Source organism: Perognathus longimembris, chromosome 18, assembly GCF_023159225.1.
Source record: "Perognathus longimembris pacificus isolate PPM17 chromosome 18, ASM2315922v1, whole genome shotgun sequence".
NCBI lineage: Eukaryota > Metazoa > Chordata > Mammalia > Rodentia > Heteromyidae > Perognathus > Perognathus longimembris.
This window is the reverse complement of record NC_063178.1, coordinates 47,004,766-47,027,586: the sequence shown is the minus strand read 5'-3', so window position 1 is coordinate 47,027,586 and position 22,821 is coordinate 47,004,766. Positions and strand designations below refer to the sequence as shown.

General features: G+C 41.0%; 1 pseudogene; it reads left to right on the top strand.

Moving 5' to 3' along the window:
• Window positions 1-1,512: 1,512 nt before the first annotated feature.
• On the top strand, window positions 1,513-18,716 carry LOC125367022 (annotated as a pseudogene).
• Window positions 18,717-22,821: the final 4,105 nt, after the last annotated feature.

The following is a 22,821-nucleotide window of genomic DNA, read 5'->3' as shown; positions in this document are numbered from 1 at the left end:
GGCTTTTCCCAATATAGCAGTCCGCACAAAACACAACTAATCAAACAAGGACAAAGACACAAGAAACATTTGCACAAAACATATTGCGCTGGCACGAATTAAAAATGCATTTGCAGTAAAAATTCTCTTGGGAGGTAAAAGAAAAATCACTGGTCCTTCTGCAATTCTAAGCTGATGGACAGAAACAGGGAGTGCTTGCTCCCCTGCTAGTGGCTGGTTGTAAGGAAAAGATGGTGAGGAAGCCTCGTTCATAGGAATGGAGCCATAAGTCAGCCCCATATAAGTTTACGGCTTTCTGAAGTTTAATGAATCAGGTCAATGCCTTCATAATGAGGTGGCTGAGCTACACCTCTGATTGGAGGGGGTTGAATGACAGGAAACGCTCCATAGGGGGGGAAGGAACAGAACCATAGGAATCAGAATCTGAAGAAGAGAAAAATAATGGCGGGCCCTGAGGCAGTGATATTTTCTTTTTTTACTTTCACTTTCCTGTTGGTCCCTGGCAGATCACAGGAGCATCTGTAACGCTCTGACTGCCCTGCTGAGCTATATAGGCTGGTTTCATTTTCTGAAGGAATATGGGTAGTGGTCAAAGGCTTAGCTTTTGCCATTACTTTTTCTCTATCAGAACTGGCAGGAGACTGCTAAGGTGTGGCCTTATCTTTTAGCTCCCACCCAATTAGAGATTTTACCTCCTCCAGGAGATTATAGGCATTCATTGCTTCCTCCATGTCAGCCTTTAACTCAGCAGCTGAAGTCATAGTGGCATCATGAGACATCATACTCATTGCCGCACGCATTAATGCCCAAATAGACCAAAACGTAACTGGAACCTTGTCACCACACTGATATGCCTTTCCCACATTATTCTTTACTCATTCCCAGACTAACAAGTCTAAAGTACCTTCCTCAGGGAACCAAGGATTATATTCCACTAGCACCTGTATACAGTCTTCTATTTGTGAACAAGCACATGATGAACAAGATTAGAAAAAGGAGTAAATTTAGCTTGTCCCGTTATATCTTACCTCTACATGAGAGCTCAAAACACAGTTCCACAATCTCCTGTGGATCAAATATCGGGTCCCTGTTCAGGTGCCACATATTGCGGCCCTCTGGAGGGGGCCTGAACCCGGAAACTGAAGTGATGAAAATCAGGACACGGGGGATGTACAGGAAAATGAACCAATGCATGTTTTACTTTAGAAAGGCCAGCACTTATATACTGTTTTAGAAATAGGATCATAAGACATCAGTTTGTGTCATAAGACATCAGTTTACAACTTGAGTAAAGTTCAAATAGAAAGATGTACATATCAAAGCATGGCTACATTTATCAATATACCAAAGGATTAGACTGGTCAAGGCAAGGCTACAATTATCCCCTAGCTACTGATTACCCTATGCTATCTATCTTAAAAATAAAACTCCTTACATACTGTAAACCCCTCTCCCTGAGCACCCGGGTAAACAAATCTCCCAGGAACTCTCTTATCTGGGGAGGAATGTGTCATGACCAAATGGTTTCCTTCGGCCATCAAACACAGAAAAACCTTAGGAGAAGTGTGCTTCTCACAGACCTCTAGCGTGCCAAGAGTCATTGGTAAGTCTGTGTGGAGGTTGAGGCCACCACAGGTCAGAGAATCATTCTACCACAGATTATTTTTCCAAATGACAATAACAAATTGAACTAAAGCACTGCAAGCCTTTGAAAGAAACAAATTCATCCTGAAGTTATTTGCTTATAAGATAATTTTCCTTCAGAATAAAAAACTACAATGACAATAAATAAGAAATAAAATTTTTCTTTATATATATGTTTGTTAAATGGGTAAAAAGAAATACACTACAGATAAAAATTGGCAAAATACTTTAAGTGGTATTCAACTAACCATTACTATAATAAGAAGCAATGTTATTTCCAATTCAACTGAAAAGAAAATAGATTGTATATCTGTAACTGCAGATACTTCCTGATGAAAACTCTTCACTAATCAGTGTTTTTCTCACCACAACATTGACACCATTATTCCTGAAAATGTGGATTAAAAATTTCCTCATGGGAATTACAATGGGATAAAAGAAAGAAGAGATTTCCCCCCTCATTCATGGAGAGCTTGTGTGACATATACAAATGCACCTGTTCCAAAGAACAGGAAAACAGCAATTATGTGGGAAACACCAGTGTTGAAGATTTACATCTTACTTTAGAGGAGCTACTGTAGAAGTTGCTGGAAAGAGTGAAGCCCTAATTGATGAGAATGATGAGAATGGACAGAGGAATATTGAACCCACCACAATGCATACCACAGCACTTTGACATAGGTAGTGCTGCAGGACATCTGTGGCAAGGGAGCACGTCACAGAAATAGTCATTGATGGTGTTTGTGTCACAGAAGTTCAGTCTCCCATGGACCCACAAAAACTCAATAACCCCACAAATAAATGGGCTAAAGACTTAAAGGGATATTTCTCAGAGGAAGAAAAAAGAATGGCCAATAGACACATGAAGAGATGTTCAAAATTTCTGGCCATAAAAGAAATGCAAATCAAAACAACATTGGGATTTCACATCAATCCAGTTAGAAGGGCCATTATCAATAAACTAATGATACAAAATGTTGGCAGGGATGTGGCCCAAAGCGAACATTAGTACACTGTTGATGGAAAAGTAAACTTACTCAATTACTTTGGAAAGCATCATGGAGGTTCCTCAAAGAGTAAACGTAGAGTTTCCCTATTTCCCAGCAAACTTATTCAGCTACTTTGGTAAGCTGCATGGCAGTTCCTGAAAGAGCTCCCTATTTCCCAGCAATCTCACTCCTGGAAATATACCCCAAAGCCAATAAACAAGGCCACACTAAAGCTACCTGTAAAATCATGTTCATTGAAGCAATATTTACCATAGTTAAGATATGGAATCAGCCCAGATGCCCATCGGTAGAGGTAGATAAATGATTCAAGAAAATGTGATATATATATATATATATATATATATATATATATATATATATATGACAATAGAATTCTATGCTTCCAACAGAAAGAATGCTATTGCCCCAGTCATAAAGAAATGGAAAGACTGGGATAAAAGTATATTAAGTAAAGCAAGCCAGACCCAAAGAAACATAGACTGCGTGATTTCCCTCATTGGTGATAATAGCTGCAAAGTTATGAGCATGTGAGTATATAACATGATGCTTATTGAAATGAACTCCAAGAAATGGAAGAGGATTATTCCTTTAGTGTACTATTTGCAGCTAATTCTTTCCTTTATTTTGTTCATTTGGTTTATTTTATGTTGTAACAAATTTCAATTTCTCTATCCTTTGTCTTATGTATAACTTTCTCTGATTTGGAGAAGAGAAGGGGAAATCACAGAAATGGTGGAACAAAGGATGAACCAATGCACCATCAATACCAGATTCTATATTGGAAACAGACTTTACAGCTTGGGGTCATTGGATTCAGGGAGGGGGAAAATTAGTGTAACTAAGAGTAAGAACTATTCAAAAAGAAGTGACTCATGACCTTACTTATGTAACTATAACCCCTGTGTACATCACCTTTAAAATAAATTTAGTAAGAAAAATAAATTCAATAAAGTAGTAACTGAAAACTTGCCAATCTCAAGAGAGAAAAAAATCTCACCTTCCTGAGAATCATAAAGAACAGGATCTAAGAAGAAATATATAAGAAAAAAGATGAGACTGAGGAAGTAACCAGAAGTCTTCCATCAAGAAAAAGCTCAAGATCAGATGGTTTCACAGCACAATTCTATAATAATTTTAAAGATGAAGTAGCACTAATATTTCTCAAGCTTTTCCACGAATTGGAAACAGATGGAGCAATTCCAAACTCATTCTATGAAGCCAATATTATACACACCCCCAAATCATGTAAGGACAAGCATAAAAATAACTACAGAATAATTTCTCTGATGAACATAGATGCAAAGCTTTCCAATGCAATAACAGCCAATTGAACCAGAAACAAATGAAAAAATACATATATATTATGGCCACGTAGGCTTCATCCCACGCATGCAAGCCTGGTTTAAAACATATAAATCATACATATAAACGTACTTCATGATATTCACAGGGCCACACACAAAACCCATATGATCCTTTGAATAATTGTAGAAAAAGACTGAAAAAATACAACATCAATTCATGTCAAAACTTTGGAGAGGCTATAGATAGAAGGAACCTTCCTTAAAATAGTAAAGTTATAAATGACCAACAGCCAATATCATATTGAATGAGGTAAAACTAAAAACATTTCCCCTAAAATCAGGAAAAGGCAAGTATGTGCACTGTCTCTAGTCCTCTTTAATATGGTTCTGGAATTCCTACTCACAGCAATCAGGAAAGAAAACATACATTAAAAAGATTTACATAGGGAAAGAAGAAATTTAACTACCCCTTTTTGCAAACAACATGATCTTATTCTTCAAAGACCCCAAAAGCTCCATCTCCAAGAGCTAAGAGCTTAGAGACGATCAACGAATTTGGCAAAGAAGCAGAATACAATATTAACTCACAAAATCAGTAGTCTTCCCTTATGCTAGCAATGTACAAGCTGAAAGGGAAACCATGAAAACAACTCCATTTCTAATGGCCTCAGAAAAAAAAAACAAAAACACAAAAAACTATGAACTAACCCACCCAAAGAGATATAGGAGCTTTATAGTGAAAACTAAAGAAGTCTGAACAAAACCAACACAAATAGCAGGAAATGTAAATAACTTTCATTCTTTCATGTTCAGAGATAACCCAACTCAATGTTGTGAAAATGGCTAATTTGCTAAATATAGACATACTGCCAAAATGACATACAATGGCCCTGTTCTCTGGGGCCATTGAAGTCTCTGCATGAAATTTTGATATATTGTGACATGAACAAACATGGAGTTGTTTACTATATTGACTAAGGCTTATGATAGAGACGAATGACATCTATTACCACTTGTTCGCAGACAGGTGCATTATCAAAATAACTTGATCTATATTTGAAAGCTTAGAAAAAAATAACCTTGTTTGAAGGTGGAAGTTCAGAATGGAATTGTGAAATTCAGTTTTGGCATTTAAAGATTATAGGTTACAGCAGCATTATAGCTTCCTTAGGTAATACTAAATGAGTACATTTGTACAGGCCTCTGTGTATGGAATACCTGCTGAAAACTGTTTGCATCAACCAGCAATACTCTGTGCCTATAATGGATATTGGATGTGCGAATTGACCCTATGGGTATGCTACCCTCATATGTTTGGTGGACATCTCAATAGCCTAGAAATTTTTCTTGGCATTTCACAGTTAACATGAAAATTGTATCCTCTGAGGCAATCCAGTTGCATCTTCCCAAACGGCTTTCATGCAAATACTATCTTGACATAGATATCAGAACAAATATAACTTTCATCTCAGGGACTTCAGTATCTGTGGTCTTGGTAAAATTATAGCACCTGTGAGGAAGAAGAAAAATAGGCAAACATGTTTTCAAACTCTTGTTTTTCTCCTGGATGCAAAGCCTCAGATGCAGAGCCTCAGGGAAGAGTTTTACACATTCTTCCCTGGGGATGCACAAGAGGCTTCCATGGGCTACAGTGTAAATCTCTGCCAATAAAAAGACACATATGCATACATACAGACATATATGAATCTACATACTTGGCACTGCAACCTTTACTTTTGGGCAGAATTTCAGCTTGGCAGATGCTTCAGGGATGGGCACTTTGATCTTTATGCTCATTCTTCTCCAGCTTCCCCATCCTTTCAAGTCCTTGGCTGGCACTAGCTGCTTTTCTACAATGAAGCATCGAGCACACATGAATGTAGATGTGCTGATTGCTGGATTTTTTCCTCTTTACACTTTAGGAACAGATAGCAGTAACACTGATGGTTCCACGAAGGAAGACAGTAATCCGTAAGCAATTTACCATTCTATTTCCCTTTACTGTTTTGTTTTCAGGATTGGCAATGGCTGAGGGAACTTGAGTGTGCACAGCAATATCCTCTGTCTTCTATACTCTGGCCTCCTATCCCTCCTATGCCTGAAACTGTTCAGTTTCACTGAACTATCTTGCAAGTACTCGAGAGTGACTTTCTGCATGTCAGTGGAAGACTCTTGTTTCATGCAGTATAGCTTCTCCTTTCCAGGTCTGTAAGTTCTTCACTTTATTCCAAAATCCCTGTATTTCCTGCATCCAGCTATCATGGTTGATAATGAATTGATGTTATTAGAGACAACCTGAGTCAGTGGCATGAATTCTTTACCAAAAGGTTACAGAAACCTTTCCTTACCCACTGGCCAGTGGTGTGAAAATTTTTCTTTTTTAACAAGCATTTTGAGGAAATAGATTAAAATTCTTATTGTAGTCTGGTGACTCATGACAGTAATCCTCTCTATGCAAAAGGCTGATATCTGAGGATTGAGGATTGAAGCCAGCCTGGACATGAATATCTTTGAGAATTTTATCTCCACTTACCCAGACAAAAGCTGGAAGTGGAACTTTGGTTCAAGTAACCGAGTGCTTCCCTTGAGCAAAAAAGTTCAAGGAAAGTGGCCACACTTTGATTTCAAGCTCCAGGACACTGACACCTACCCATATACACATTCTCTCACTCTCTCTCTCTCTCTCTCTCTCTCTCTCTCATTCTCAGTCTCTTTTACTGTAAACAAAATTTACTGTATAAAACTAAGCACTGTGTCATTATTTCATGTCCGATATGGTCCACAATCCAATTATTACCTCATTTATAATAAGCTTAATGTTTTAGCCTATTCCCTGGCAAATAAATGTAAGTATTCAATCCATCAAAGTCATATGTTTTGAATTTCTCCTCCTAAATTTCTTTGCTCATTATGTAGGTTTATCTTCAAAAACTACCAGTTTGTTTTAGCCTTGGCTTTTGCTATTGAAGAAATCAACAAAAATTCTCATCTTTTACACAACTTGACTCTGGGATTTGATATCTATGATGTTCAATTTGGAGATTGGCTAGCATTTAAAAATCACTTTACTTGCCTCTTTGGGAAGTACAAGAGTCCAAACTACTCCTGCATGAGAGACAGCAAATCGATAGCAGTGATTACGGGACCATCAGGATTAACATCTTCCGAGATTGGAACGTTGTTGAGCCTCTACAGGTATCCACAGGTAAGGGTGGAAAAGTGGGAGGTTACTAACTAAATGTATAATTTGGTGCCATTTCAAGTGATAGAAGAATGATAAGAAGATACTAGATGTGTGAGTCTAAATAATTTTGTGATATCAAAAAATGAGTTCAAAATGATTAGATATTTATTGTTCCATGTGTAGAAAAGAGAATAGAAAATTTTAGAGCAGTTTAAAGGGATTTTTTTTGAAGCAAGAAACAGGAAATGATTTTAAAGTGTGAAGATGTGTTGACCAGTGTTCTGCTAGCTCACACCTGTAAACCCAGTTATTCAAGAAACTTTTATGTCTACTTAGCCAGCCAAAAGCAGGATGTGAATATGTGACTCCATTGGCAGAGTGCTAACCTTGAGGGAAAAATTCAAGTTAGTGCACGAGACCCTGAGTTCATTGTACTCTACTGGCTGGCTTGCGTGCCCACCACAAACACACACTCATGCAAGATATTATGTTCAGAAAGAAAGAGGACATTTGTCCTCTCATATATGAAAGTTAGGGCTAAGATATGACTGTAAAATGTGAAATCAGTATGGAATACATAAAAAGTCATGTGTGTATATGCATAATCCATCTTGCTAGTTGATTAATTATATAGGGTGGAATCCCAAGGTGTAATATGGCGGACCAAATAAAAGACAGTATAAAAATATATGAACAATGGAAAGCTGAAGCTTATCTTGTCAGAGGGTGATAGATATTGAATGCATATTTAAAAGTGCAGAGAAATGGGGAGTGGAAGTAATTGGGTGGGAAATACATAAGATTCAACCTACAGTTGTAAAAATGGACTTAGAAAAGTTGGAATGGGTGTGGTTGTAATATATAGAAGTCATAGAAATGTCAAAGATCAAATGTATGTATGAGAACATTGATACATTGCACTACTATTAAAAAACATTTGAAATTTTTTTAATGAAAAAAATCTTTCCATCTAATTTTACTGGTTACTTAGTTTTTATACTTCACTAGAGATTGTGATAGATGGTAATATTCTCATTCATGGGCTAATTTTCATTCCTCTTAGCTTACATTTGGGCCTTTTGATCATACCCTGAATGACCATAACAAGTTCCCTGCTCTCTATCAGATGGCCCCAAAGGACACATCAATGGCCCCTGCCATTGTCTCCTTACTGCTTCACTTCAACTGGAACTGGGTGGGAATGTTCACCTTAGAAGATGAGAATGGTTTGTGGATTCTTCCTGAATTAAAAGTAGAAATGGCCAAGAGCAGACTTTGTATAGCCTTTGAGCTAGTGATTCCAACCCATGCCTTATCATATGCACTCAAAATCATGTCCCTTTACAACCAGATTAATAAACAGCAAATGTTCTCATCATATATGGTGATGATGAATCCCTACTAGATTTAATGAACTGTGTTGAGCAAGTATTAATAAAAGGCAAAGTGTGTATATTGAACTCACAGTGGGAGTTAACCATCAGAAAGAAGTATTTCCTGCTAGGCTCCGTCCATGTACCTCTCATTTTCTCACATCATCATCCAGCTATTTCTGGATTCGCAGATTTTGTCAAGGCTGTTAGCCCTTCCAAATACCCAGAAGACCTTTTCCTTGCTCGGCTGTGGTTTCTCTCTTTTAATTGCTCTGATTCTGAGTCTGACTGTGTAACGTGGGAGAACTGTCCTCGTAATGCCTCCTTGGATTGGTTGCCTAGGCATGATTATGACCTAACTATGTCTGGAGACAGTTACAATATACACAATGCTGTGTATGCTGTGGCCCAGGCTCTACATGAGATGCTTCTTTATCAAACAGAACAACAAACCATGGGAAACCGAAAAGGAACAGTGCCTTCCCCTGCACAGGTAAGACCTTCACACTTGGATTGCATACATCGTGAGCACAGTCACTCTCTAGAGGGGTTTCTCACTTTATGAAATGCAATGTTTCAAGTATGTTTCAAAAATACAAGGCATTATACCTGATTAATTTTTTGTGATGTGCTCTACACATGTGTTCATATGATCTTAAGCGAAAGCAGGTCAATAACAAGAAAGGCATGTATTCCATGTCTTTATAAACTCTTAGTTACAGATAACTTCACCATGCTCATAGCTAATGTTTGAAAACTGTAAATTCATCTTTCCCCTTTTAGTTTATTAAGAAGTAGCAAAGGTGCTGGGCTAGATTTTCCTCCCCTGGTGTGGAAATGCTAAGCTTACTCCCTTACCAGTGCTCCCCTTTTCACCTCTCCCCTGGGCGCCCAACCCGCGGGCGGCCAAGGTGGAGGGAAGGGACACGGGAAAGCCTAAAGTCCACGCGGCCAAATGAGATCCCCTTTTCCTCCCTCCTTACCCACCAAGGAAGCCAGGTGCACACGGATCTCGGAGATGCTTTGGAGAGCAATCCAGTTTATTCAGGAGGGGCTCACAGTAATATAGTAGTGATGACAAGGATTGAGCATGAGCTTGTGATAGGCTGGCGAGCTTGTCCATCCAAGAGCAGCTCCCAAGGACCTCCCTCATGGGCTAACATCACTTCCCATAGTACCGCCCTCTGGGCAAAGCCTGCAAAAAGGGAGCACACAAGCTCTCTTGTGCAAGGTGGGGGATGGTCTCAAAGCTATCCCTTATGTTCAGGACCCAGAAGGAGATAGGTGTGGCTTACTTCCACACTGCCCCAGGACTGGGGGAAGGGCAGCGTCTCGGGAGCGCTCTCATCGCCCTTCTCCCCTTAAGAACAAGATGAATCCCCAACATCTTCCCCTTTTATTTTTTTTCTTTTGAACAGCAGGAGGCAGTTTACTTGAGGGCGCGCCATGTCTTAGGTTGAAACCCACATGGAGGATCTCACTCATCTTCGGCTAATGCACTAGCACTTCAGGCCAACCTGCCTGCCGGGCTGGCCAGCCAGATGAGGGGACTCGGGGAGAGTGAGATTGGCACTTGAAAGAAATCCCTGTTAATTTTTTCTCATGCCACCAGACCTCAGTGAGCAGCGGGTCCTAATGGGCATGTGACCAACCTCATGGGGTTCCTAAATGGCTAAAGGCCAAAGGCCACTTGTTGTCTGGACAGCTCTGGCTTTTCACTCCCAATATAAGAGACCAATTTGTCTAGCACAGGGCAATGCAAACATAATGCAAATGGAAGCATCAAGCAGACATGAGCTTAAGCAATCGTAACACAAGGCAAATGCAACATGAGCAACTGTAACACATGAGCAATTGTAACACAGGCACAATGCAATGGAGGGTCTCTTATCTGGCTCAGTCCATAGGAGATAGAGGAGTCCTGGTCCATTTCGGTGTCACTCAAGGTAGTGCAGATGGCTCTCCCTTCCCTTGATGGTGAGGTAGAGGCAGGTTCAGGTCCTGGTGATTTGGCAGCCAGGGTGCTGGTAACTTAACGATTAATGTTAGTAAACACTTTATAGAAAACATTGCAGCAAGGTACCAATCCCTTGCTTATTGTAACCACTTATCATAAAACATTAAGGTGTCCAAACACTTTACCTCCTATTTCCCTCCAATGGGGACCCCTAAGATAAGCAGCAAGGGGAGGGCAGAGGAAAGAACAACAGTGTTCAAAATTTCCCTTTAGTTCTTGTGCAACGCTGTGGGACACGCTGCTACAGCAAACATTATGCCAAAAGGCGCCAAGCAAATTCCAGGGAAGAAACAAGGCTGACACTGGGTCCATCGCTGGTACAGGTAGGCTTTCCCATTTCTCCATTGAGAAATCCACCATGGTCTTTGTTTTCCTGAAGAGAAAACAAGGAGACACATCCCTCAAGGGCAGGTGCCCTTGGGTGGTCATTCAGAAGAACAATATTTTATGTCTCTAGCTGGAATCCAGATGGGATTTGGTTCCCCAGTTGGGAAAACACATGCGAAGCCCCTTCCTGCACTGATAAGTGGGTCCGGGCCTCACCATGCTCCTGTAAGGGGGTTCTTCCAATGGACTTCCACCTTTAAGTAAGGTGTTTGGCTTGACCAATGTCTCTGGAAAGCCGACAGAGGTTGGTCCTTAGAGAAATTTAAAATATTCAGTGTAAACATCACTGTCCTCAGCTGGTCATGGGGGCTTACCCCTCTTTTTGTTTTAATAATTGATCCTTCAGGGTCTTATTATGCCTCTCAATTATGGCCTGACCCTTTGGGTTGTATGGTATTCCAGTGGTATGTTTAATATTTCACGTTTGGGAAAAGGCCTGTAAAGGCTTGTTGATGAAACAACGTCCATTATCTGTCTTTACCTGTAAGGGGAGCCCTAGGATAGCAAAGCATTATACAAAGTGGCTCTCAGCATGCCATGGTCTTTCCCCCGAATGTGCTGTGGCCCAGCACACATGTGAATGAGTATCTATGGACATAAATATATATTTCAGCCTTCAAAAAGGAGCGTAGTGGATTACATCAGTTTGCCAGATATCGTTAGGCTTTAGGCCTCTGGGGTTGATCCCCAAAGATTGCAGAGGAGGGACTTGCAGAAAGGGCATCTATGACTTGCAAGTCCTAATACTCTTTTTAAGTCATTTATAGGAACTGAACGGAATCTCTGAGGCAACCCTCTCCAGTTTAAGTGTGTACACTCATGGAGTCCTTGGGCCATTTGAAGGTTTTGAGGTTGTGCAATAACCATAGCTATAATAGTTCCATTAGTGGCCAGCTGGTCAGCCATAGGATTACCTTGTGTCAGGTCCCCTGGCAGTCTTTGGTGTCTGTGAAGGCGCTGTAAGAATATCGGCTCAGTCTGCTCTTTTAACAGAGACCTGACTTGGATCATCAGAGAGGTGATTGTGTATTCATCTAGTTTAATATATGAGGACACCAGGTTTGGTAGCAAATTAACCACATACAAACTGTCAGAAAACAGGTTCATTGGCTGTTTGACATGGGTCAGTGTCAGGGTGACTGCGTACAGTTCCTTAAACTATGCAGATCCAGTAACTGCCTCAAAGTAATGGGTGTTTCCTTTCCCATCGGCAGGAGGGGAGGTGGAGCGTACCACCACCACAGACCCCGCTCTTCCCCAATCAGTAAAAACATTGGAAGCCTTGACAAGAGTCCTGGTAGATAAAAGTACAGGATGGGTCCATTGTAGACTGGAAAATGAGGTCATCCCACCTCGAGGTGCCATAATGCCAATCTACCTTTCCCATAAAACCCTCCAGGGCACTGGAAACCTGTTCATTATACCTTCTGACACATTCAAAATCTGACAGCCGGTAGGGAATGGTTAGCACATCGGGATCTCGCCCATAATGTCTCAGGGAAGTATCCCTGCCCTTGATTACCAAGTCAGCTAGTTGGTCTAGCTGGGAATAAACCCTGGGAGCTCCTCCCACTGATGCGTGCACCCATTGCAGAGGCTCGCCTGACTGGGTAATAGTGGCTGAGGGAAGCTCAGACCTGGGGAGGATCCAAATGCAAAGTGGGCACTCAGGCTTGTAGCGGGCCAACCGTGCCATATTTAGGGCCATTTGGATTTTCTGGAAGGCTCTTTGAAGTGATGGAGTTATTGTAATAACATCAGTGGGCACATTGCCCTTCAAAGAGTCATGGAGCGGAGGCAGGTGAAGCCAGGGTCTTAACCAGTTATTCTCCCCCAACAATCTTTGCATCTCCACCAGAGTTTAAGATGTCTGGGAGGATAACTGGGGTTTAAGGGGTCACACAGAGTCTAGTTTAAGTTCTGCCCCCAAGATCTTAAAGGGGTATACTTTCTGAATCTTGTCACTGCCTATATGCAGTCCTCCTCTTTATAGGAGTGTTTGTAGCTTGCCATAGGCAGTGTCTAACTCTTGGACATCTGCTGCTCCAATAATGATGTCATCCATATAGACATATAAAATAATATCTGACTGGCTCCTAAGAGGTTGAAGAACTTGTGACACATAATGTTGGCAGAAGGCAGGACTATTAACCATGCCCTGAGGAAAGACTACCCACTCATACCTCTGGTCTGGCCCCTGGAAGTTAACCGAGGGCATGGAGAAATCAAACTTTTCACAATCCTGGGGGTCAAGGGGAATGGAAAAGAAACAGTCCTTGATGTCAATTATAATGAAATTCCGATCCCGAGAAATGGAGGGGATCCATGGCAGCCCCCATAAAGGGGTGCCGGCGGGGATTATCAGTTCATTAATTTTCCTTAGGTCCTGTACCATTTGCATTTACCTGAGGCCTTGTCCTTGTGCTCTCTGCCTGTGAGCTATAGTTTAACACAGAGAGAAAACACTGCAGGAAAGCCTGCAGGGCCACAGCACGGGGGTGGGATGCAGGCAGACTGCTAACCCCACCCAGCTGTGCGAAGTCGCCAGAGGTCTTCCAGTCTCTGAGTCCCCACCCAGTCTCCAGGAATTTGGCACGGCCCCCAGCAAGGGTGGGCACAGGAAGGAGATCATCCCGACTTAGCAAGCACTGATAACAAAAATATAAGATCCTGTCTCTTTTTCCAAGAGCCACACATTCCAATCCAGTGGGTTTGGGGCCGGCTTTGGGGGTGGAGAGAGTGCGCAAAGCTCCATGCCCACAGCCTCTGGGCCCCATGTATCACCAGCCCAAAAATTCTAGCTCCAGGCCGCTAGGCACTGCCGCCGCCACCGCTACACTTGGTGGACCCAGAAGTGAAAAACTCTGAGCCCGCCATATCCAAAACATTGCCAGGGCCACGACCTCTCATGGCACCTGCCACCACCTTGGGCCCCGCGTCCCAGGAGCCCAGCGCGCAGTGCACGCAGCTGCTCACAAGTCGGGACTTTAAAAGTCCCCGGCGGCAGGGGGGGAGGACCCAGACCAGACTGCTGCCTCTGCCCTGCCTAGTGCCAGGAGACGCACAAAGCTGTGCACAGCCCAGGGCTCTCATTCACGCCCATCCCCGCATTTTGGAGGATGAACCTCAGTATTTCAAGAGGCAAATTATTCAACCTGTTTTGACTCTGTCCCATCTTCTTTGCTGACCTGATGGGAGAAACACGTGTCCCGGAGACTCTACTCCAATTCCCTTAGGGCTTGCTGGTAGCTGCCAGACTCGTTCCCATGGGCTCTGGGCCCCACGCTGGGCGCCAATTGCCGGGATAGATTTACCTCCCCTGGTGCGAGGATGCTAAGCTTACTCCCTTATCAGTGCTCCCCTTTTCACCCTCTCCCCTGGGCGCCCGACCCACGGGCGGCCAAGGTGGAGGGAAGGGACACGGGCAAGCCTAAAGTGCACGCACCCAAATGAGATCCCCTTTTCCTCCCTCCTTACCCACCAAGGAAGCCAGGCGCACATGGATCTCGGAGATGCTTCGGAGAGCAATCCGGTTTATTCAGGAGGGGCTCACAGTAATATAGTAGTGATGACGAGGATTGAGCATGAGCCGGCGATAGGCTGGTGAGCTTGTTCATCTAAGAGCAGCTCCCAAAGACCTCCATCATGGGCTAATGTCATTTCCCATAGTACCGCCCTCTGGGCAAAGCCCATGAAAAGGGAGCACATGTGCTCACTGGCGCAAGGTGGGGGATGGTCTCAAAGCTATCCCTTCTGGTTCCAGATGCAGAAGGAGATAGGTGTGGCTCACTTCCACACTGCCCCAAGGCTGGGGGAAGGGCAGTTTCTCGGGAGCGCTCTCATCGCCCTTCCCCCCTTAAGGCCAAGATGAATCCTCAACACAAAGGATATTCTGCTGAGCAGAATTATCCACATTTTTCATAAATGATCTAGAATAATTCCAACTTTTGTTTTAAAATTTTAGCAGTCTCAAATGATACACAATCATAAGTTTAATGGCTGTGCCAAACTGCAGGTAGGCAATTTAGAATTGTTTCATTCATAATTTTATGTAGAATTAGTTTCCCTTAAAAATAACACTTCTAATTCCTTTCTGAGTGACCAAGGTTAGGAAATAATATTTTTATTCCTCCTAGATTTTCTTCTGGGATACCTTATTAGATGCCTCTTGGAAGCCTTAATTCTGAATGTGAGATTAAATGCAATGAGGCTCTGTTCTTAGTTCTAGTTTTCTGTCTTAGCTCTGGAATAAACTTCACCATAAGATGATGCATCTCTTTTAGCTGCATGCTTTCCTGAAGAACAACGAATTTCACAACCCTGCTGGAGACCCAATCATTTTGGATGAGAAAAGGAAGCTGGAGGCAGAGTATGACATTGTGAACATTTGGAATTTTCCAGAAGGTCTTCAACTTGAGGTGAAAGTAGGGAAATTTTCTCCACGTGCTCTACATGGCCATCAACTGTCTTTATCAGAAGATATGGTACAGTGGGCCGTAGGAACTACAGAGGTGAGTTGGATCTAAACATAATGATTGAAAAACCTGAAGGTAAGCAAAGTTCAACATTAGATTGTTTATCAGGCTTGGTACCAGGAACATCCTCCTATAATCCTACTTACTGAGATGGCTGAGATATGAATATCAAGGTTTGGAGTCAGACCAAGCCTTTAGGACATTTATCTCCAATTAACCAGCAATAATGATGGAAATGGAGCTCCAATTCAAGTTGTGAAACACTTGCCTTAAGCAACTAACCTCAGATATAATACACATTTCCTGAATTAAAGCCTTAGATCTGCCACATGTACCCCCAGAAATTTATATCTTTTGTATAACACTTTTAATGAATTCCAACCTAACAATTTTATTCAGTGACTTTCAAATAAGGAAGGAACAAAGTAATTTAACAAGGCTAGGTGCTTGTGATCATATCTGTCATCCTAGCTACTCAGGACTCTAATATTCTCTGGTCTAAGATTACAGGTCAGGATAAATCCGAAAAAGGCAGAAAATTTGTGAGACTCATCTCAATTCACCACCCAAATCTGGAAGTTGAATTGTGGCTCAAGTGCTAGAGTGCTAATGTTTATTAAAAAGAGCTCAAGAAGAGTGCCCAGTCCTTGACTAAAAACCCAAGGATCAGAGCAACAAAAAAATTAAATGTTTCAAAATGTTGGTTTAGAATATTGTCTTAAAATATAAATTACACTTTTCCATGGTTCTAATATCCTGACAAAGTATCTGAGGAATCACTTTATGTGGGTGAAAAGTTGATTTTGTTGCCTTTTGTGTCAGTTTCATTCATTGATTAGTTGGTCTGCTATTTAAGCATCTGTGGTTAGAGGTATCATTGAGGGGCCTGTGTGAAAAGAAGATTCTCATCTCATTGATTCTGGAAAATAAAGAGGGAGAGATGATGGGAATGCAGTTCATATTACCTTACACAAGGGAGATCTGTGCTGTATTTTACAGCATTTAGAGGTTTGAAGGGGATTCTTCCTCTCTTCTCTTTACCATGCGACAGGTGAGACATCATATAATGACATGAATTTAATACAATTCCATAGGGCAGGAAACTAGGACTTAACCTTCCTACCATTAATTTCCACCTTTAAAAATTCCCACATTACTCAGTAGTTAAATATGTAAGAGTTCAAGGTGATTGTACATAAATGTTTGAAACTCATAGGAAATAAAGTCAGTTACAGTCTTCAGTTAATCAACTAGACTTACTTGCATGGGAATATTGTTTAATAATCCAAGTCTTAAAATACTGAAGGTTTTAGAGTGTTAGATAAAAACTGAATAGTTACTGACAAATATCTGATTTCCCTCAGACTCCTCACTCTGTCTGCAGTGAGAGCTGTGGTCCTGGATATAGGAAATCTCCTCAGGAAGGGGAGGCTTTCTGTTGCTTTGATTGTACCCCTTGCACAGAGAATGAGATTGCCAATGGTACAGGTAAGCCCATGACTTCAGGAGAAATAGTTCATCTCTCCCTAGATTTCCCTAATCCAACAAAGTCAATGCAAAAGTTGTGTATTAGGATTACAGAGCCCATATTCCTTCGCCCTGTTGATTTAAGTGTGAGAACTGACGGCATTCCCAGTTGAAATACCACAGTTCACAATTTCAAAAAAAAATTTATTAATATTTTCTAGTTTATGCAGGCAAACTTATCTCCAGGAAATCCTTCTTGTCACTAATCATTAAGTTTAAAATTCTAACAGAAAATTAATCACATCATATTCAGGACAGTTTTCGCCATAAAAGACACATTGTATTCATACAGGAAACACCGATTTCGCACTTTTATTTCATAGTGAAGAGAACTGTTCCTGCAACAGAGAAAGTGTTCAGAAAGATGGAATCAGTTTAAGAAATGAGAGTGAGTCTTGTACATACAATTGCTTTAGTGAATCAAAGAGTGTTTTCTCTGTTCCCATTACTTCACACATGAGTAGGAGTGTAAGCATGTGCCACAGATATTGAGTGTTAAAAGAAGACATGTAGGAAAATTCATGCCATGTCATTCACAATTTTCTATATGGTTACAGAATTGTGCACAGTGCTAAATGTTAAAAAGAGTGACAAAAGATTTCAAACAAAGGGTATTATGATATTAGCCTGACAAAACTGGCACATTGTTAATACATGTGGTAACCAAAGAGGAAAAAACAGGATGAAAAAAATAGCTTATATAAAGAAGAATATGCAAAGTAGAGAAAGTTCCGATGTAGAAAAAGAAAAGTACTTTTATGATAGGAAATGTTAACGTGCTGGATTATATTTAAGTGAACAATTTCCTAATTTATTTGAAAAAAATGAGTAGAACTAAACAAGAATTAATGATAGATCACAATTCTCACCAGATGTGGAGCAGTGTATGAAGTGTCCAGATCATCAGTATGCCAACACACAGAGAAACCAGTGCCTCCTAAGAGCTGCAAGTTTCCTGGCTTATGGAGAGCCCTTAGGGATGGCCTTGGGCTGCATGGCTCTTTCCTTATCTACACTAACAGCAGTTGTTCTTGGGGTGTTTGTGAAACATCACAACACCCCCATTGTCAGGGCTAATAACCAGGCTCTCAGCTACATCCTGCTCATCTCCCTCATCTTCTGTTTTCTCTGTTCCTTGCTCTTTATTGGCCGCCCCAACTCAGTCACCTGCATTCTACAGCAAACCATATTTGGAGTTGCATTCACTGTAGCTGTTTCTGCTGTCTTAGCCAAAACTGTAACTGTGGTTCTGGCCTTCAAGATCACGTCTCCAGGGAGAAGGATGAGATGGCTACTGGTATCTGGGGCTCCTAACATCATCATTCCCATCTGCACCCTGATCCAAGTGATTCTCTGTGCAATCTGGCTGGTATCCTCTCCTCCCTTCATTGACACAGATCTGCACTCTGAACATGGCCTAATCATCATCCAGTGTAACAAGGGCTCCCTCACTGCTTTCTACTGTGTCTTGGGATACCTTGTTTTCCTGGCCCTGGCCAGCTTCACCGTGGCTTTCCTGGCCAGGAACCTGCCTGACACCTTCAATGAAGCCACGTTCTTGACCTTCAGCATGCTGGTGTTCTGCAGTGTGTGGCTCACCTTCCTGCCTGTCTACCACAGTGCCAAGGGAAAGGTCATGATATCTGTGGAAGTCTTCTCCATCTTGGCCTCCAGTGCAGGTCTCCTCTGCTGCATTTTTGCCCCCAAGTGCTATGTCATCTTATTAAGTCCAAATAAAATTTTTCTGCATGGCTACAGGGATAAAAAACACAGAAGTAGAACTAAGCATTTTTAATACTTAATTCATATATTTGATTTCTGTATATAATTTCTGAACTAAATCTATAGTCGTTTTCCAATCCTACATTTGTTTATATTATGGAAATTAAGTCCAGTGAATGAGGGTCTATTGCTTACAAATATTCTTGAGCATTTTTTATTTCTTCTATATAATATGTACTTAATCTTTTTCCCCTTAGTTCCTTTTGAGCTAGGTCCTAGGTGAAGAGTTATGTGTAGACATAATGACACATAACACTGGTAAGTTCTCTCCTCTTGTGTTGCTTCCAACCCAGCAGGGTGTTCATGCACTCAGAAGGGGAGATAGCCTCAAGAAATCAAACAGTGGAATGGGGAGGACATTAAACTCACAGACTAAAGTCCTGGGTAAGGATTCTGGAGTGTAGGTTTACTGTGAATAAAGTGAGGGGAAAATGGAGAAAAGAAAAGCACAGCGAGAAAAAGAGTTGTAGGTGGGAAATGAAGAATGGGAGAGAGAGGAAGGTTGAGGGACAGGTAGACAGAGAAAAAAATGTCAGAGATAGAGAGAAATAGAGAAATGGGATTTGATGCATTGTTCCTATGGGTACACACAGAAGGCAGATTGTTGACAGTAAAAGTTTAGGAATTTGTTTTTCCTATGCAGATATTATTTCTGTTGTCTTTGCATTGTTTTATTATTTTTGTAATGGTGATGCACAGAGGGGTTACAGTTACTAATGTCATAGAAAGAGAAAATTTCTTTTTGGACAATGTCACCCCATGCATCTCTTTGTCCCACATTTTCCTTCCCATCCCTACCTGTTGGACCCGGGTAACTGCAACCGTAGTCAGGACACCGGAGATGCAAGGCGAGTGAACCAAAGCATGCTTTATTTCAGGAGGGCCAGGGTTTATATAGGGTTAGAAATCAATTTCACAACTTCAAGGGTAAAAAGTAATACAGCATGATATCCATCTTAAATACAAAAGTGGAGGATGTCTCACTCTGGTGAGAGAGGAAACTAATACAAAAGCTTTCCTATTACAGGAGGTAGTTACTACAAAGATTGTTGATATTATAAACAGTCGAGGCAGAATTCTAATTATCACCTAGCTACTATTTCCTCAAGACTAACTAACTTTGATCATGACTTCTCCATTTACTTGTGAAGAGACTTTCTTATCTACAGTAAGAATCTTTCGCTAAAGGCAGCTGGTCAAGCAAGTCTCCTCAAGGAGACTCTAAGGAGGGGAAAGGGAGATTCTCATAACAAAAGCTGGCTTCCTTTGGCCCGCAAACACAAAGGAACTCATTAGGAGGGACTTTTCTCCAGGGGCCTGTTAGTGTGCTAATGAGGAATCTGAGTAACTGTGCCTAGGCTACGTTTTCCAATGGTCAGAGAAGTTAATTCTCCAACACTTACCCACAATTGTTATCCTACCTCTTCAACATAGTGTACAAGGAGTACCACCGCTATATTTGTTTACCCTTGGTCCCTCCATTTCTGTGCTCCTACTTACACTCCTAAAAACAATAAATGAAAGAACAAGACCAAATGGAAAGAAAACAAAACCAGCAACTATGAAAAAGACTCTTGTTTGCATTTACTTGCGTTCATTTCAGTAAATAGCATTTTATATGACAGGATGCATGTAAATATTGTACCTTTGTGTTCCTTTCATAAGAATATCTTCCACTGGGCTTACTATGTGAGAATGCCTAGAGACAAAGTTTACAGGGAACTTCCTTTACATTTTTGGGCCAATACTGGGCCTTGAACTCAAGACCTGAGCACTGTGCCTGGCTTCTTTTTATTTTTTTTTTGGCCAGTCCTGGGCCTTGGACTCAGGGCCTGAGCACTGTCCCTGGCTTCTTCCCACTCAAGGCTAGCACTCTGCCACTTGAGCCACAGCGCCACTTCTGGCCGTTTTCTGTATATGTGGTGCTGGGGAATCGAACCTAGGGCCTCGTGTATCCGAGGCAGGCACTCTTGCCACTAGGCTATATCCCCAGCCCATGTGCCTGGCTTCTTTATGATCAAGGCTAGCACTCTGCCACTTGAGCCGCAGCACCACTTCTGGCCTTTTCTATATATGTAATGCTGATGAGTTGAACCCAGGGATTCATGCATACAAGGCAAGCACTCTACCACTAGGCCATATTCCCAGCCCTCTTCCTTTAATTTTTTAGTGTCAATCTTGAAGCTTGAACTCAAGACCTTTTCACTGTCTCTGAGCTTTTTCATTTGCTCATGGCTAGCATTCTACTACTTGGGCCACACATCCACTTCAGACTTCTTGGTGATTAATTGGAGATAGTAGTTTCATAGACTATTCTGCACCTTTGGCTTTGAACTAAAATCCTCAGATCTCAGTCTTCTGAGAGGAGACAGGATTACAGGCATGAACGACTGGGTACCTGTCTGTTTCTTCCTTTTTTTTAATCTAGGCCCAGAAGCTTTTGTGCTTTATCAAAGTGCTGCTAAATATGATAAATCAGCCACACCTTTTAATTTAGTTCCAGTAGAATATCACACTCTTCTTTAGCTAGATGACAGAGAGGTGAACAAAGTCTGCATTTTCAATAGTACAGCTTTTATTTTCTTAAAATTTAAGTCTTATTTTAGTGATCCGTCAGTATTGTATGAGTTTGAGCTAAGCTTTTCCAAGTTTGTGGAAATACAATATTTCTTTAATCAATGAATTGAATATTCTTGTTTTATTTTAATTTTCTTAACAATTAATGACTCAGAGATGGAGGTGTTTTAGCTAGATTTTATTTGTCCATTGGGGGAACTTTTAGTTTTAATTATTTCAACTTTAATCACTTCTTTGTTGGTCAAGTCTTTTTTATTATTTTTTATTTTATTTTATTATTAATTTTATTGATAAGATGATATGCATAGAGGGTATAATTACATAATAAGGTAGTGAATACATTTCCTGTCATATTTGTTACACCCTCTTTCATTTTTCTTTCCCCTCCCCAGTTCATATAAGCATTTTTACAATATCCAGTGTACCAGAATCATATACAATATATCTTATGTACACCTATGACCATATCCCTATGTAAAAGGAAAAATGTTATTGGTTCAATGTAAATGTACAAAATCTAATTCCATGCTGTACTTAATCTTCTTGATGTCTCATGACTATTTTGATAGTTCACCTCAAACTTCTCATTTTATGGGTCTCTTAAATCACACTATCTGATATATACTTCCTTCTTAGGAAGGTCCTCTTTCGATTTATGATACATTGCCTCACATCACACTGTAACATTATACTCAGATGCTTTAAAAATATTTTGAGGATAAATCACAAACCATTATGGCTAACTATATAGAGGAAAATAGCCACACTATCCCTCCCAGGCCTGTATTTGGAAATAGCTGAATCTCCCATTAGAAGAGAGGAGACCATGTGGAGCTTCACACCCAGGGAAGAACACAATCATGAAGGGAGCCCAAAGGAAAATGACAAGTTCAAACATTTCAAAGTCGACCCAACATGGAAGGAAAGCAGTGACTCTCCTTTACCTTAGAAAAAGAAGTAATTATACATGGCTTCTCAGAAGTTGAGTTAAATTTCTTAGGAAGGTAATTAGCATTTTTCCCCTCAACCTCCCTGTCTCAACAAAAAAACATAATTGTAAAAAATAACTCAAAGAACTTTGAAAATCACTAGGCCAAAAGTTGAATTGACTTAGAAAGGTGGAGAGATCCAAGGCAAAGTGGCCTTGTAGAAAAGTATCAGAGGACAGGATTATTTCTCTTTGATGATGGTGGTGGTGGTGGTAGTGTGTTTGTGTGTGTGTGTGTGTGTGTGTATGTGTGTGTGTGTGTATATGAGATTTACTATAAGATTTTTCATATACCAAGATAAATATAAAATTTTGCCCAATGAATTTTTATTTTGGCCAGTCCTGGGGCTTGGACTCAGGGCCTGAGCACTGTCCCTGGCTTCTTTTTGCTCAAGGCTAGCACTCTGCCACTTGAGCCACAGCGCCACTTCTGGCCATTTTCTGAATATGTGGTGCTGGGGAATCAAACCCAGGGCCTCATGTATATGAGGCAGGCACTCTTGTCACTAGGCCATATCCCCAGCCCTTGCCCAATGAATTTTAATGCTGCACA